This window comes from Gadus macrocephalus, chromosome 7, assembly GCF_031168955.1.
Source record: "Gadus macrocephalus chromosome 7, ASM3116895v1".
NCBI lineage: Eukaryota > Metazoa > Chordata > Actinopteri > Gadiformes > Gadidae > Gadus > Gadus macrocephalus.
The window spans coordinates 9961695-9980600 of NC_082388.1; positions in this window are offsets into that span (position 1 = coordinate 9961695).

The following is an 18906-nucleotide window of genomic DNA, read 5'->3' on the forward strand; positions in this document are numbered from 1 at the left end:
TATGATTATCAACTAATTTAAACAAATTAACTATTCTCTGTCCACCTAATTTATTTATGACAGAATCAACAACAACAAAAAATGAACCGGGTCGTAAAAACCTCCGAGGACTTAATCCTAACACGACTTAAATACAGACAATAAGCCGGTTCATACAATTTCTTTATCTTATATTAAAAAATGTCCGAATTGTTTGTAATTAATTACAAATAAAAAGTTGACCGAGCATAGAAACTGGCCTTTTGGTTAATCACATGAACGGTCGGATGTATAATGAATCAATCAGAACTTCAAACAAGAATGATTGCCACAAAGCACCAAGATCAGAATTAAAGACTGGCCCCACCTTCAGATCCAATATCTGCAGTTTAAATGAACTCATACAAACGATGTTTCGCACAACCAGTCTATTCCTTCAAAATAATGGCTAATCACATACACACTCGACCAGATTACGAACAAACAAGAGACTCTTCAAAATACCAACTCAAACGGTACTCCAATCAAGAACCTTATCTATTCAAAAGTGCGAGAATCTGCTTTCTCAAAAATGCCAACACCGGAACTAGTCGACATCCCAAGCAGACCTCTAAAATAAAAATGAATTCATCAACGGCAATGAATTCCAACAGACAAGAAACTTATCTATTCAAAAGTGCGAGAATCTGCTTTCTCAAAAATGCCAACACCGGAACTAGTCGACATCCCAAACAGACCTCTAAAATAAAAATGAATTCATCAATGGCAATGAATTCCAACAGACAAGAAACGTATCTATTCAAAAGTGCGAGAATCTGCTTTCTCAAAAATGCCAACACCGGAACTAGTCGACATCCCAAACAGACCTCTAAAATAAAAATGAATTCATCAACGGCAATTAATTCCAATAGACAAGAAACGTATCTATTCAAAAGTGCGAGAATCTGCTTTCTCAAAAATGCCAACACCGGAACTAGTCGACATCCCAAACAGACCTCTAAAAATAAAAATGAATTCATCAACGGCAATGAATTCCAATAGACAAGAAACTTATCTATTCAAAAGTGCGAGAATCTGCTTTCTCAAAAATGCCAACACCGGAACTAGTCGACATCCCAAACAGACCTCTAAAATAAAAATGAATTCATCAACGGCAATGAATTCCAACTCAGCTCTCTGAGATTCTCTCAAACATCCAACAGGCACTTCAATCGACCTGCGGACCTGTTACTGTCCTATTGGAACTTTCCAACTAATTCGATCCTCTAGAAAACAGCCACAGGACTTTATAAAAAGTCAATTTAAACAAAACACTGCACTGTCCTTCCTTCCTCCAGAAGACAGCCACAGGATTTGACAGAAGACCTATTTAAACAAAACACCAAAACACCAAATAACAACAACTCGTTTACTCGTTTCAAAATAGGGAATCACAATGCGTCTTGGTCATTTAAAACCACAGCGCCTAGGCTAGGGCATATGTGCGCGCACACGTCAATCTCTTCCGGAGCTCCCGTCTCTCTCACTCGCTCGTTTATCTATAATTTTAGTTCGTTTGATCAAAGAGACACTTTACCTGCTGCTCGGCGTTCAGACGGGGCAAGAACAGATCAAACGACTCTATCCTATATATGGCAAGACAACTTACCCTTGAGCTCTGGTCGTATGATCCGTTCGCGTCCCGTCCTCTGGCCCGGCAGCTGACGAGTCCCTATTTCCTCCTGGTCGTAACGCCAATATAATGAAGATTAACTGAGATTTAAAACACTTAGACTAATTCAAGAGAGAGAGTGCAAAAGAAATCGAGGGGTCCGGAGCAAGAATTGACAAAAGACTTTATCGTGCAGAAAAACAACAACGATAACAGCCTGAGTAGATTTGCAAAGTCACTGGCTGGACTTCGGTCCCAGCCCTCCTTTATACACATACAGGAACTTCGAAATCCAATGGAGGTTCCCTTTGTCCCTAATGAGGTTTTCCGCCTTGTCTCTTCATCTCAGCATGTTATCAACCGTGCCCCGATCTGAGGTACGCAGGGATTAGGCTTGTCAGTCAAAATGACCCACGCCTGAAAGGTGGAGGTCAACATGACTTGACCCTGCAGTTCCCAGGGCATTTCTGCGTACCTACCATCTGGTGTGAAACCTGACTCAGGCGTCATGTGTTTTCCACTATTTAAAATATTAAGCCTATTAATAATCATGGTTTACTATAGAATATACTCACTAATTTCTACCACATGTTCTACGAGAAGGCTGCTACGGCTTCCATGATCAAGCATGGGATGTACAGCGTGAAGCCACACAGTTCCTGAATCCAGGACAGATCCTAGTAATGGCTGTGGACGCACCACTGTACGCACTGGCCAAATATGTTCAGTGGAACTGGCCTCAAACACATCGTGAAGACAAATGTGTAGTCATGTTTGGCGGCCTCCATATCGAAATGGCAATGTGGAAGACATTTGGTGACTATTTGGATGCTTCTGGATGGACCACAGCACTGACTGAGGCGGGCATTGCATCCACTGGCACAGCCGACTCCTTCCTCAAAGCATCCCACCTCACCAGGACAAGACATGCCCATCAAGTGAGCGCCCTGGCACTGGCAAAGCTGCAGCACAATGCCTTCTTGGACATGATGCCTGAGGGACCACATGATGAGAAGACCAAAGAAGCCTGGAGATAAGACATGATCAGAAAGAGTCCAACATTCCAGTACTGGGATACCATCCTCAACATGGAACTTCTGGGTCTGATATTTGTGCGGGCCCACAGAGAACAGGATTTTCCACTCTATGTGGAGACACTCAAGGCTCTTGTTCCATGGTTCTTTGCCCTTGATCACCAGAACTACGCACGATGGATCCCTGTCCACATTCGCGACATGGAAAGCTTGCCCTCATCCATTCACAGGGAATATGAAGAACATGGCCATTGGGTCGTTAACAAGACCACAAACAGATTCTCTAGCATGCCGATAGATCAGGCTCATGAGCAGAACAACGATCTGGTGAAGGGTTCCGGGGGTGCAGTGGGACTCACAGAAAATCCCTCTGCCTTCAAGAAGTGGATGATCGCAGGGCCTGAACAAGCACGACTCCTAAAAGAGTTTGAGCAAGAGTATATGTCAGAAGAAGTCAAGAAACAACAACATCACGAAGAAGGACTGTCCACACAGAAGATATTCAAAGGCCAAGCCCTCACTCTGGTGACCACCATCAGTGGGATGAGCAATCCGTTCCTAGACAACACCCCAGAGCTACTTACGCTGGACACACGGAATGTGATTGACGGGTCTGTGGTCAACACTGTCCGCACTGTGGAATCAGTGGGCAGGGATCAGTACAACAACTACAATAAGACAGTGATAGTGGACCGCACACACTCCATCCATGAGCCCATCAAACATAACTCGCTGCCGCTCTTCAGATGCCCAACACCCAAGACCAAGAGCAAGCAGGCAGGGCAGATCTCAATGTTGAAGGATGATGTGGCACTCTTCTCACGATTGTACATAGCCACTCAACACAGAGAGGGGGACCTGAGCACCTTCTTTGAGCACGAAAACCATCCATACCCTCCTTCTCTATCTGATAGAGGGAAACTACGGCTGGGAAGGAAGTCAGATCTGCTAAACGTCCTTGCAGAGAAGACACAACCGGAACCTCCTGCTACTTTTGATGTCAAAGTACTTGACGGAGCTGCTGTGGTCCACTTCCTGTCCCCTACCAACATCACCACGTTTGAAGAATATGCCAGCTGTGTCTTTATTCCCCACATCATGAAACACTTGTGGACCTCTAAAAGAGTTGACGTCGTCTGGGATACTTACTTCCCCAGCAGTCTAAAAGAGTCAACCAGGGAGAAGCGAGGCAAAGGGATACGACGGAAGGTGTCTGGTCAGAACAAGCTGCCGGGGAATTGGCCAGATTTCCTGCGTGACCCTAAGAACAAGGAGGAACTCTTCACCTTTATCTCAGGGAAGATTGAGTCCACTGTGTGGCCAGAGGGGAAGCTGGTCTTCATTACCCCTGGAACCAGAGTGGTCGGCACAGACACCAGCCACTCCATGCTGCCATGCAACCATGAAGAGGCCGATACTAGGATACTGATCCACCTGCTTGATGCCCTGGAGCATGGCTCTTCTACCTGCTTGGTGCGCACTGTGGATACAGATGTTGTTGTGATCCTCATTGGCAAGTTCCATGCCCTGCTCACCCAGTATCCAGCTGCAAACATCTGGATTGCTTTTGGCACTGGCAAGAACTACACCTATCTGCATGTAAATACCATCAGCCACGCTCTGGGAAAGGACAAGTCAACCGCTCTTCCAGTCTTCCACTGCTACACAGGCTGTGACACAACCTCAGCATTCTGTGGGAAGGGGAAGAAGTCAGCATGGATTGCTTGGAACTCCTACCCAGAGGTCACACAGGCCTTCAACTACATAGCAGCAAATCCGCACACTGCTGTGACCATAGATGCCCAACACTTCCGATGTCTGGAGCGCTTCACTGTTGTTCTTTATGACAAGACAAGTGAATTGGAATCAGTGAATGGTGCAAGAAGAGAGTTGTTCTGCCAGAAGACCAAGGCAATGGAACATATTCCACCAACCCAAGGAGCACTGATCCAACACGTGAAAAGAGTCACTTACCAGTCTGGGATCTGGTCAACATCCGAAAAAACCCAGCAGCCAATACCCAGCCCTGAAGGATGGGGATGGACACTGGATGTAGACAGCCAGGCCTGGCTTCCTGTGTGGAGCACCTTGCCAATCGCTTCAAAAGCCTGCAGTGAACTAATCAAATGCAGTTGTATAAAGGACTGTACGGCAAGGTGCTCATGCAAAATAGCACAGTGGAATTGCACAGGCCTTTGCAGTTGCAAATGTTACACCAACTAAATACACTAGCAAACTAATAAGAAAGGAGGGTTGGTTTTGGGGGGGGGGGGAAGGTAAATGAAATTCCAGGGGGGGACTGATGTACTGGTTCCGCTTCTCTCTCTCCCCTGCATGCTGTTGGACAAAGGCTGAGCACGATACAGGACGATGCACGATGATTTTTTATCACAAAGGGGAATTATTTTAGGGAAGGGGTTTGTTATTTTTTGTGCACCACTGTTTCCCCTGTTTGTGTAACATTAAAGTTCAGTTTACCTTTATATTCTGTGTCCAGAATTAATATATTTTTGGCATAAATAATTATCTAATGATATTCTCAATACCTTTATTGCATTCATTGACCAAGAAAATGTATATTTTGACACCAAGATTGACCTTCACAGTGGCTTGGAAGCTGATTTATTAGCATTTATAGCAGACGTTTTGTAAATCCAAGATGGCCGCCTTCCACCATCTTGATCTACTGTTGGTAAAACATCACTTACTGATATTCCTAACATCTTTACTGCATTCATTGACCCAGGAAATGTACATTTTGACACCAAGATTGACCTTCTAAGTGACTTGGAAGCTGATTTATTGACATTTATAGGTTTTACATGCGAAAATCTTGGAAATCCAAGATGGCCGCCTTCCACCATCTTGATTAAGTGGAACCCCCTCTAAATTGAAAGGTATAGTGATGGAGAGCATGTGGAAAAAATGTGGTGCTTTTGTCCGCCGTGTCCCCATTTTTTTGCTAAGCCACCTGACTACCAGTATCGTATGCATTGTCGTTATCAGTTTATGATAACTTGTGTTCCTAATATGTATGTGTCCCCCATTACATTGCCCCTTACATTGTCCCCCATACATTGCCATGGACTGTATGCTTTACGTGTTTAGTTTGCATGTGTTAAACAGATGGACGCACACACGCGCGCCCACTTTCATTGAAGTGTAATTCCGGCGCAAATTGAACCCAAGGTCTTTTTTTTTGGCAAGAAAACCCATCAAATAAGCCTTCCAGATACCTTTTTCTTTGAAAATCAAGTATTATAGTTTGCCCGGTGCAATGTTTGGCGTCCATTTTATTGGCTTGGGGCATTGAGTTTTGCTTCCAAATCGGCATTTTTTAACCACTAATATTGTTAAAAATAGCACCAAACCTCTGCAGTAGTATGACTGGGTCCCTACACATAAAACGAAGCACAAACAACTTAGGCTGCATCCGAATACCTAGTACATACTATTTCTGTCTAGTGTCTACTACTTGACCATACTACACTTGACTGTGTAGTACGGTCTACAGACATGCGTAGAACGCCTCCGAACGCCGCCGAAACTCCACCGGATGTTTGGAGATGACGTATCTCCCCCCAGATGGCGGCAAAATGTACCTGTTTTCCGTCTTGTTATCGTTGCTATTAAATAAAAAAATGTCTCTTTCTACGCGAATGGCTCTTGAAATGGATATCTCTGCTAGAAGGCGTCGTCGTCGGTCATCTCGTAGAGCGACTTACCGGCAGGTTATGTTGTATATATGTGGACATTTGGTAAGTCATTTTTTTGGAATAATAATAATAAATTTACAGTTATTTGTTACTCCGTGAAAAAGACGATTGAAGTTAATTTTTTCCTTTTTTATTGAACACACACACACACACACACACACACAAATAAAAAGCCGCTGTTGGTGGTGTCGGGTCAGCCATCTCTTCTTCGTTTGTTACCAGACTCCGGTTGCATTGTGGGATAGCGTAGTGTGGTCCGTGGTTCACTTTGGCGGTAGTATGCAGATTTTTCGCATACTACAAAATGCATACTATATAGTATGCAAGTACGAGTATTCGGATGCAGCCCTAGTTTGCAAACCCGGAGTTTAATTAAAAAGACAGTTTAACAAGCATTGCCGGTAGGTCCGTGTTTACTAGGGATGTGTCGGTCGCGACTGATTCGTTACAACGAACGAATCCCGAACGTGAACGACAAGAACTGGTTCCCCAAAACAAGAAGAACTGGTTCTTTGATTCTTTTTTTTTAACATAAACCAAACATATGGTCACGAAAATAAAATATACAAACGAACAGAGCTCCGTCTCCCCGCGACTTATATTGATTGAGTCTACAACGTGCTCAAAGATTCAGCCAATGAGAGGTAGCAATGGTGTTGGAATGGCACCTGGGTAAACCAATGACAAGGCGGTACCGTCGAATATGCGCGCTTTCTCTGTCTGCCTAACCCTCCATCTGTTTATTGGATAAACGCATTTCCCAATCCCAGGAGTCTTTGCTCCATTCTACATCAATTTAAGAACAAACAAGAAATTAAACTGCAGTTCGGATTTTTTATTTATGACCATGCAAGTTCTGTAATGCCTGAACAATGAAGAATTAAATGTAAAGTAAAATAAAATTATAAATGTAAAACCATGACCAATTAAAAAAAAAAAAAAAAAAATGACGTAACGAACGAATCAAAACGACCGAATCAAATAAACGAATCGTTATAGTGAACTGAACTGAAAGAACTAGTTCCCGGAAAATAATCATTTTGCCCATCCCTAGTGTTTACAGGAAGCCCACACACAAGTCGATTGCCGAATGCGCCGGAGTTCAGTTCAAGGAGGAAAGTTTTGAAATTTATCATTTCTATAATTTACATTTGTAAATAATGTATAGCAAGTGTTGACACGTAAATTAAAGGACCTGCATTATGTAAGTTACAGTTACAAAATATTTGTTCGCAACAATCAAGCATGGCACATTGTTGACAGAAGACGCACTGCACACGTGATTGACGCATAGAGTGACCGAATGCTCCAGAGTTCAGTTCAAGGAGGAAAGTTTTGGAATTTATAATTTATATAATTTATATTTATAAATAATATATAGCAAGTGTTGACACGTAAATTAAAGGACTTGCATATGTAGGTTACAGTTACAAAATATCAGTTCGCTACAATCAAGCATGGCACGTTGTTGAAAGAAAAAAAGCACTGCACACGTGAGTGAGTGAGTGGGACAGCTCCAGCACCGGAGAAGACGATCCATCTACAGCTTGAAGTCAAGAGAGAGAGAGATGGTTCGTGTTTGTGTTTTCCCCGGCTTATTGTTTTGAATATGGACATTGAGACGCCAATCGAGATGCTGATGCAGAAGGATCACCGTGTTGGCAGTGCTCATTTCGACTTCATCATTCCTAAAAGAGCTGCTGACCCAAAGAACCCAAAGAAAGTGTCATTGAAGAAGAATGCTATTCCACGACGAGTGCAGAAAGTGGCTACGGATAGACTTGAGGTAAAGTTGTTTGCTTATTTGTCGTGTTATATATGATTGTTCACAATTGGTGTGGGGGAGGATGCGTCAGGAAACAAAGTTATAAGTCCTAGAAGCCCTAACTTAATTCGAGAAAGTGAAAGATGATCTTGTGAGTTGTCCAGGTGGGTTAACCTCGATTTATTCCCCAAAACCAATTGTGAACAATCATATATAACACGACAAACAAGCAAACCTAACCCTAAACCAGGTATTTCCTGGTTTGTGGCGCAATTGTTTTCTAAAACTGCAAAATAGCACCTGTGCTATTGTTTGCGCCAGAACACGCCTCCTCCTTTCGCCGAACCGCCCCATGGGGCGCAAGATCATAACCCTAATTTACAGGCGCGTGGCGGTGGAGGGAAAAGAACGCTCTGCGCCAATTGCAAACTAGCAACGACACATGCGTCAGTGTAGAAAGTAAATTGCGCCGGATGCAAGATAAGGCCCCGTGGTTATGTGTATGTGAATGGGGTATGTGTGTGTGTGCGTGTTTGTGTGTGGGGGGGTTCCTCCAACGTTACACTCCAGAGGAATTCAAGCAACTTTTTGACAGGACTTAGCATACTGAGTGAGGGTCAGATGGGCGGGCGAGAGAGCCTGACTGATAAACCCTTTCTCCAACAAAATAAGGGCGTACATGCAGATTTTTAGAACATAAATTCTGCTTCAAATAGGCGATTTACCCCCTCTACCATTGCCTCTTGAAAAGTATTGTTTCGAAAGCAGCATGGAGGCCAGTGAAAAGGTTACGCTGGTTACTTCTATTTTATAGCTGTTCCTTATTCGGTCTCCCGCAAAGCGCAAAATGTCCAGAAGTTCAACACACCTCGTAGCAGAGTGGAAATGATCATCTCCACCGTGTCATGTTTCCGTCAATGGTGATAGGAGCTTGAGCCAATGAATATGCGTCTTCTGCACATTCATTTGTCCCGGTAATGAATGCCACTTGCAACCTTTCCCACCAAATACAAAACCAGATGTTAATGTTGTTTTGTTCAGTGGGAAAGGGGAAAATGGAAAAATGTCTGTGCTGGGTGAATGTTAGACACATTACGGTGTTTCCTGTATGATAACTTATGGGTGCTTTCACATTCAGTGGGTTGTCACCTCTTAGCCCAGCTAGCTGCCTGCTGACATTTTTTTCCTTTATTTTTTTCAAGAACATCAGCATTTCACCGTCGAGTGGATTCAGATCTGAGCCAGTGTGTTTCACGTCTGTCTGATATTTGTTTTCTGAATCTAGACACAATGAGTGTGTACGTTTATTTATGAAGGGATTTTTAGTCATTTAAAAATATGAACCACTCAATCACGCATGTCGGGGACGGTGATTGGTGGAGTCATGGATGAGTGAATCCTTCTCCTGCTGATGATCCTCAATATCTCTGAATTATCTCCAATGTACTTCACATGCCCCTGTTCCCTGTGCAAGGTTCTCCCAAGCATGGATGTCATCATCTATTGGCTGAATGGGCTGATTGAATACTCCAGATGGACATTTTTGGAATAATTCTTCTAATTCATCATCTTCCGGGAAAATGTATGATGCTCAACCTCTTAAATGCAATGCCTCACAACACCAGTGTTAATTGCTTTGCCTTTGTGGCAAGGTTTTTTTGTTTGTGGCCATTTCTTGCCTCCCCTCGGTTATCCCACAGGTCCCTCCCCTCCTTTGTTCTTGATTGAAACCAGGACCCCAGGAAGTCTCTCTCTGTTCCCTCTCCATTGAAAGGGGGCTGGGTAAGCTTGGGGTACCCTGTACATAGCACCCACATAGATAACCCTTATCTAAAGACACAAGGTAAGCAGTGCCAAACACAGTCTCTCTCTCTCTCTCTCTCTCTCTCTCTCTCTCTCTCTCTCTCTCTCTCTCTCTCTCTCTCTCTCTCTCTCTCTCTCACACCCACCCCCACCCGTTAGTGCTTAAAGTAGCGTTACACAAGAGTGGTCTATCACAGGGGAGATCATTAAATTGACAAAATTATTTAATCAAACTTTGTGAAATCACAGTTGGACAATTTGTTCTTGTTACTAACCTCCTTGTATGAAATCCAATACAAAGGGTTTGAATTCTTGTAGCTCTAGTTATTCAGGTTAAACATTTCTCCCAAATTGCTTTACATATTTTAGGAATTACATTTTCATGCAACTTTTTTGGGGGCCACTTTGTGACAGCTGCTTAATTATTATAGCATTTAACAGACCATGAAAAAACATAAAAATAATTTCCTCAGGCACTGGTGGTGTCAACTATACCTCATGGGATATGGTGCGGAAATAACTGTGCGTCAGTTGTGCACTTTTTAACGGTGCATTAAAGGTATTAATCAATGGGTCCAGACACCATCAACCCCAGGGTGATTAAAGCGTGTGCCAACACCTCTTCAACCTCTCCCTAAGGCTGAAGATGGTACCCCAGCTGTGGAAGACATCCTGCATTGTTCAGGTGCCTAAGATTGGACGTCCCATTATTCTCAAAGAATACAGGCCAGTGGTAATGATCTCGCATGTCACTGGTTCTGCAGAACCTTAGGGTGCTGGTGTGCGACCCCATGGACCCACTGCAGGCGCGTACCTGGCCCAACTTAGCGTGGACAACGCCATCATTCACGTGATGCACAGGGCTTACTCACACCTGGAAAGGCCGGGGAACACAGCGACAGTCTTATGACTTCTCCACCTTCCAGCCTCTCCTGCTTGTGCAGAAGCGCTCAGCCATGCAGGTATAACTGCTGTACAATTATTTATTTTGGATATATATTTACTTACGCCATTGAACATTTTGATCAGGGAAAATGATTTATTTGATATCTAAGATTTATTTCTGGCTAGCTAAAAAATGTAATTGTTTCATTATTATAATTTTCACTAGCTTTAATTGAATTACAACGCAAAAATGTAATTCAAACTATCTGTATATTAGTTGACAAAATGTAGTTAAGTTAAAGATTTCTACAATGAACATCCACTAGTAAGACATTTATTGTTGATTCAACATTTTGACTACTGACAAATGAATGCTTGAAAAGGAGTACGTTTTTTCCCCACGTGTTTTCGAAATTTCAAAAGACTCACATAGAAACTCTTTCGATTTTTACTATATTTGAAGTGTCTTGCATTGAAAAGCTGCAGCATGAAAAATCAATCTTTCAAAAGCCTTTAAAATTCTGTGAAGTTTCAATTGAAGGATTTCTATGTGGTTAAAACAGAAGTTGAATTGGAACAACCCTTCAAAAAGCCAAACTGCAATATCAAGCGGCGTGGAGGAAGTCTGTGTCTGTCGGATTCACTATTGGTCCGAGTCCGACTGTGTTTTACGGAAGACTTTCAAATTAAATTGAACTGCAGCACTAGGCCTTTCCAGAGCATGTGAATAAATGCACTATTCTGGAAGACGGATCTCCAGAAAAGAAAAGAAAAAAAGCAGTCTATTATTCATCAGTAACTTGGTCAACCTGTTTGTGCCAGTGGGGGATACCATTAAGTTAATATTGATTGTGTCAGAAACCTTTTGAAAATGTTTTTTTTACAGAATACATGGCATCATAAGCTAAATCACTGCAGTCCCACCGACTTTGGTCATACACCATTGTATATAGGCCACAATTGTATAAAGGCTGCAAGGCTTTTGCTTAGGTTTGAAAAGTACAGTAGTGAGGTAGGGGGTGGGGGGGGGGGGTGCTCAGCTCGCGCACGCACCACCTGATTTCCCACACAACTGGTCACTAAGTGAAGTCTTAAAGGCCCACTATGCAACTTCGGGCATTTCTTCGCTGTTTTCTTGGTTTTGGCACGCACATTTCTCTACACAGCGCCCCCTACAGCTTCGTAGTAGATATTTCACAACACTGTCGTAACAACTCGTTGACGACCCTTCCCCATGCACTTCTACGCGAGCCATGTGCATTTGTTTTCAAAGAAGCCGGCGAATGCGTGGAGCCATGTCCGAAGTAGATGTTCATAAAGTGTAGGCAAGGTTATAAATTTTTAAAATGCTGTATCAGTATTGCAATAAACATAAATCCATCATTTTTTATAGTTGACGGGGAGAATTTATACCCTAGATTATAATTGTTTTATCTTAGGTTGAACAGAACAATCTGTGTAAGAGTGTTGGCCAACATAATAATCTAAATAAACAAGAACCTGGATTCGGGGGTTCAGTCTGTATCTGGGGGACGAGAAAGACGAACAGCAAAACACCCATGGAAAAAAATATGTTTATATGGTTGCAACCAAGCAAGCTAGAAACATACAGGGCTCACAACAAAACGGTCGAGAAAACAATTTTTACAGGGCTCACAACAAAATGGTTGAGCAAACACATTTGTACAGAGACTATCAACATCAAGAATACCACGAAGACAAAGTTCACCCAAGGTGAACTTTCAATTTCAAAAGCAACACGGCCAAGTCGGCGTCTGATTTGCAGTCTTCTTTTTCTTTCAGTTCACGCTATTCCTGAAAAGCTTGCCCAACGTTTACTCGTGTCTGGCCTCTCTGTCGGTCAGTCTCCCTTTTCTCTTCTTCTGTTCCTCCGACATTGGGCTTCTCTGTCTCTTTTTAGTCGGCTGATCTATGATGAATGTAACAATCCCTTAGTTACTTGTGTTTATATCGAGCCGGTTCCGTGTTTGGGGGTCTGTGCCGTAAAGCAATTCGTTACTTTGCGAGACCCGAGACTCCTGCGAGAGTGGGCGGCGGGTCGCCGGCAGAAACATATTCCTTTTCTCCGCCAAGATGCGCAAGGGGGAGTCGAAACAACGAACAATCGAACATAAATGTATAATAGAACCATCGCAATGACTCTTAGCCTGTTATATTAAGGTAAATCAAGCCAAAAAAGTTGCATAGTTCCCCTTTCACTCGTGTCTGATCTCTTTTCTGGTCCATTCTTCTTTTGTTCCACCGACAGTCGCCTCTTGGGTCCCTTATCAGTCGATTGATCCATGATGAATGCAACAATTGCCTCGCAACTGGCTGTTTATATCTAGCCGGTGCCATGTTTGGGTGTGTGTCTGTGCCGTAAAGCATTTTCGAAACTACAATCTGACTACATTTTCGAGGCGCGATTGGATACTTCCGCTGCGTCACATCCGGATTGTGTCGGTCCGAACAGAGCAAGTTGCATATGCGCTTTTTCCTTGGAGAGGTGACATGGGGCAATGACACACCCACCAAACGACCCAGAAATGGTTGCAGAACCATCAGAATAACTCTCAACCAGCATAATTAATGTAATTTTGGCTAAAAAAGTTGCATAGTGGGCCTTTAACTGAATCAATCACTGAAGATGTACAGTCATTTATCTTGTCTATATTTGAGTAATAACGGTAAACTAAAGGAAATTTCGTTATGAACGCCCAATGAGGTCTTTGGAATTAAATGATGCGTCTGAATCTCGGACATGCAAATATACAGATTCTCAGTGTCCCCCTTTAAGCCTAAGCTTGGGAATTAAGTTAAAGTATTGAAATAGACCCTCAACATTAGGTCAAAAAATGGGGGTGCCACAAACAGGATGGAAAATGATTTATCCATCTAAATTAGTGATTGGTAGATTGGTACTTTGGTGGAAATCTCCCAAGTAACGACATGTATCTTCCGCCACGTCAATGCCCCGACAGGACCCAGAAGCGACCCTGAAACAGACTTTGTATGGAGTCGCGTCGCCCCGTCGATTTTGGGGTAAACATAGAGTAATACTGCTCATATCAACTCAGTAGAGCCTGTGTGTCACTAGTTTCAGTCTAGCATTGCTATAAGAACCAAGAAGAACCTTCATTCCCTTGTCCCATTGACCAATAACACCCCCTCCCCCGTATCCAGCCGTCTCCAAGAGATACTCACATAATCAGCTTCTCTTCACCGTGTAAAACACATTTAGTCTCTCCATTAAATCTTTACGCGGAGAGTGCAGAGTAGCTTTTGTAAAATGCTAATCCGTGATGTTGTAGCAATTGTGCTCTCGCTCCCTAATGGATGAAGCACCATTTATCGGTGGAGATATATATATATAGAGAGAGAGAGAGAGACTATTGTATTATAAATGGAAACATGGTTTTAGGAAGCACAGGATTTGAAGGAATTAAAGATTACCAAGATTTTAGCCACGGTTGTTTTGATCTGAATTGCACATCATTGATTATTTTATCCAGTATATGTTGAAAACAGACTGACATAATTGTATAATTTTTACTTTGATATGATCTGAAATAAGATGAAGGGTCTTTGGTCTCTTGACATGTCTCAGGGCATCGTATTGCTCTCAAACCTTGATGATCTGAACCCTTTTAAACCTGGTCTTAATGTGTTTATTGTGGTACTAAATGATCAAGTCTTTTTTGGCCAAATAAAGCCCTCTTATTACCTCTGATCTAATGATCGTTGATTAGATTGCATGTGCAAAGTACTTCCAGTAAAAATAATCTGACATCTGCGGGTGTAAGATCAGTGGCTTACACTTTCCTTACCAGTCTCCTGTTACAGTGGGGGCGGTAGTGGCCAAGGAGGTAGAATGGGTTTAGTGGCAACCGAAAGGTTGCTAGTTTGATCTCCAGCGCCTCCTGAGTGAAGAGCTGTCCCTGAGGAAGACGCCTCACCCCGACTGCTCCCGATGGGCTGGCTCTCGCGTTGCATGGTTTCCACCATCGTCGTCAGTGTGTAAATATGTGTATGAATGGGTGAATGTTGAGCAATAAAGGCGCTTTGAGTGGCCAATGGTAAGAAAAGCGCTATATAAATGCAGTACATTTCTAATTTCTAATTTACAGTGTAATAAGGCAAGTTAGTACTGTCAGCTCTCACCCACACGGCTAGAGACGAGGATTTTGATTCTACTGAATGAAGCGTTTGTGGTTGTCTTCAAAGTTATTTTGCATCAGTCGTTCTCTGGCTGTTTGCTAGCTGACAGGGGAGGGTTTAAATTGTCTATTTTGGGCTGAAAGACCCATTTCACAAAAGGCACCATAGTAGGACAATCACAATTGTTGCTCATAACACTAATTATGCGTCTGGTACTGATAGACTCAGTAGACTCATTGCAGCAGACCCATCTACACTAGTTTAGTCTACTACCCTGCCCTTGTACATGAAAATACCAGACCTATAATTTGTGTTATGAGGACACCCGTGTTTGTCCTACGATGACTATCTGTGAAAAGGGTCTACTTTCTCTCCTGTCTCCAAGTGCTGTATCCTCACTTAACACCACATCTGCATGAGAGCCTAAATGTACTGTGGGGAGAAACCAAATAGGCTTTAATATATCAATAATCAGATCTTTGAATAGAGACATTAGGTGTTCCCGGAACCATTAGTCTTGCTTACGTTGGTGGTCTCGTCTGAGGGGGATGGAGTTGGAAATAGCACACTCCAGTAGGGCGGTGTGTCAGCTCATAAAACCAAAATCGATATGCAGACATTGTATTGCTTGGGGAAATTTAAGAAATGTGGATCCTTAAAGCATTGATAATAAACATTGATCTAGTTTGTGTTTGTTTGTGTGGGATGCGTGTGTGTTAAAGTAACTTTGCTGAATGCAATATATTGCAACAGTTTTTGATTGTTATTAGTTGCGACATATTATCGCCCAGGCGGTTTATTTTTGGACGCTTTTGGGTGGATTATTTGTGCTTTGAAACCATCAAACCGGACTCACAGCACTACACAGCCAGCATCCTACCGCTCACACGTGCCACTCTCGATGGGGAACTAACATGCTATTAATTTAGGACAGAGCTACCGATTATATTCTTCTGTCACTATGACATGGGACTAGCCCGATATCCTAAAAATTCGCATTCGCAAAGACAAAATGTCAGTCCAAAATCTGCATCCAAATCAAAAGGCTTTATCGGGTGTCCATTGCCACAGTGTGTGCAGGGTCCTCAAACAAACATGAATAAATCAGAGCTATAATTACACTTTTGTGTATTATGCAACTATTTATTCGTGACAAACTGGGTCCCTCTGATGCCAAGAAAACAACAATAAACATGAAGCATTGATAGAGTGAGCGGGAGAGAGAGAGTTTTTTTTTTTTAGAAAGTGAACACAGCATAACATGGGGCCCTCGCCACAAGTCGTCCCAACACATACGCTGTTCATAATCTGGCAGCACGGAAGAGAGGGTTTAGTTAAAAATACTTCTTCTCTCTAAAAGCTCCAAGCTGTAAACAATGCTCTTCCACCTAATTAGGAAGATAAGTCTTCTCCTGGGCAGACGGGACCGTAACAGACGGTGTCTCGGAGAAGAGCAGAATAGAAAATAACCTCCTGTGAGTGGCCTCCATCTGGTCTCTGTACAAAGCACAGGAATTAGATGCGAATGCATCACTCCGAGGACCCGTTCCATGTGATCTCCAGCCTATATAGGTCGTCCAAATCAACCCATATCAACGTTTCAGGCGTTTATCAACAGTATTATAATGCTCTTCTATCACTTCATGTAGTGCTAGAGCCCCCTAATTTAATATCATTTATATATCACTGTGGATTTATAGTATGTTATCTACTAGTTTTATTAAACCTTAATGCCCTGGTTCATATTAAAGAAACCAGCCGTCTCTATTTCACTCCCAAGTCACTCTGCTCACCCACATAAAAGTAGTTTTTGCGTCACTTATTGTATGTCCATGTTGATCATTTAAGTAGCCTTTTAGAATGTTTTTCGTCTTCCTTTTACTTTATTGATTGCATTTAGGCTTCGAAAATGGATTTAATTTTGGCAGAAGAAAAGCAAACATACGTTTTTGTTATGTTCGTCGAAAACACGTCCTCCTCATCCGTTTAAAAGAGGAAGAATAAGTATTGTCACTTGAAAGTCTCAAAACAGCTCAGATGACCACACAACGCAAGGACATTAATTAGAACATGCAAGCAAGCTCAAGGATTGCAGCGTCCATAAGAATCACCATGGTAAGAAATAAAACATTGCATAAACTAACATACTAACATCATATAGATTTCCTGACAGAAGATTACGTATTCAGGTGAACATTTATTGCTAGAAAGGGCCTAAAACGTAATTATGCATTGTTTTGGATGACCTATACAAACAATCTATTCTGTTGATTAGGTCGGAGGACAGGCTGGCCATTTAGGAGGTCTGTGACCGGCTGGTTCTTATCAAAGAGCCAGCCTGATATCATAAGCATGATATCACATTAAAGTGATATCATGCTTTTTTGACCCGCACCCTTTCATTTCCACCGGAGGGTGCGGGTCGGTTCAGTCTGCAAAGGTGCGGCACGGGACGCGTTTCCACCATCAAAAGTGTGCGTGATCCGGACTGAGCCGTATTGAGCTGTCCTCGTCTGGCAGTACTCCTCCGTTTGGGTACTAAGACGCCTGAAAGGGTGCCAGCAATTTCGAGCGCACACGCCGTCCGTTGGCCAACAGAAGTACATTTCCGTGTGACAGGGGAATAATAACAAACAAACACATTACCCGCAAGGTATTTCTGGACGGCGAAGCTTTGTTTATTGAAGAAAATGTCACGCAAAACTTTGCCGTCCTTCTTGGACGTCCTACATTGTTGCTCTTTGTTCTCTTTTTCCTTGGATTTATTAGCAGGCTACACTGTCCGGCTGCGGTGATATCACGATGCTTACGTAGCTGACTTTATAGTAAAAAATAGTAGTAATAGTAAAACAACGTTTTGGAAAGATAATGTATCAAGATAAAGATGTTCATTTAAACTGTGTTCATATATTGTTGTTGGAAGTATTTTAAGCTATTGTTAATGTTGTTTTATTATAAAGAGAATCAGCTGCAATCGTCACGATCTACCATTGTATACAATGTAAGGGTTATGGGATTCTGCTAGCATAAAAAAATTGAGTTAGGTGAATAAGACTGGCTCACAAATAAACCAACTGGGTTTGGGGTGTTGGGGTCACCAATTCGCTACCCAGCATGACTGTGGAGGAGCCTTTAATACATGGAGCATTTGTGGACTCCACAAGGACAGAGCTGAGTAAGCCCAGCCTATAGCCCAGCTGAAAGAATTAAAGGGACCCTTTACTCCAAAGACACATTCTTGCTAACATCATCGGAGGGATGGAATTTAATGTTAGACCAAACAGAAGACCTTTTTGTTTCTTTGTTTTGTTAAACTTAAAAAGAAAAAAGAAGTATTGGAAATCCAAGGACATTCCCTTTAATTTCCTCCTCCCTCTATGCTGCAAGGTAAACAAACATATGCAATACAAGCTTAAGGCTTATGAAAATGTGCCTTGGTTTATTTACAACACATCAAATGCATATTTTATCCCCTTCTTGTTTTGTTATCGGGTAGGCTACCTTTTAGTAAACAACCAGTATAGAATTGACCAAATATATGCTCAAATATAATACAGATGAAAGACATTTTGCATGAAAAAACATCCGTCTTTGTATTCTGAACGAGAGACACACATAGAGTGAGGCCAAACAAAGGGCACACTGCATAAACACCGAGCCCCGGCGTCCTGGCGGGTCCAGGGACAGAGCCATCTAATTGGCCGCTAAAACAGCATGCCGTTACTCTTTATCTCGGCTGATTGGAGCCGTTCAAAGAGGCACCACCTCCTGTGACAGTTGGCTGCCGGTGTTGTCTAAAGCCCTGGCGGCCGGGGTGTCATGACAGCCATCGTACGGCTGTCATGCCGTACGATGGCTGCCCCCGCCCCCTCCCCCGGACCCTCCCGACCTCTCTCTCTGTGATCTGTTGTTTTA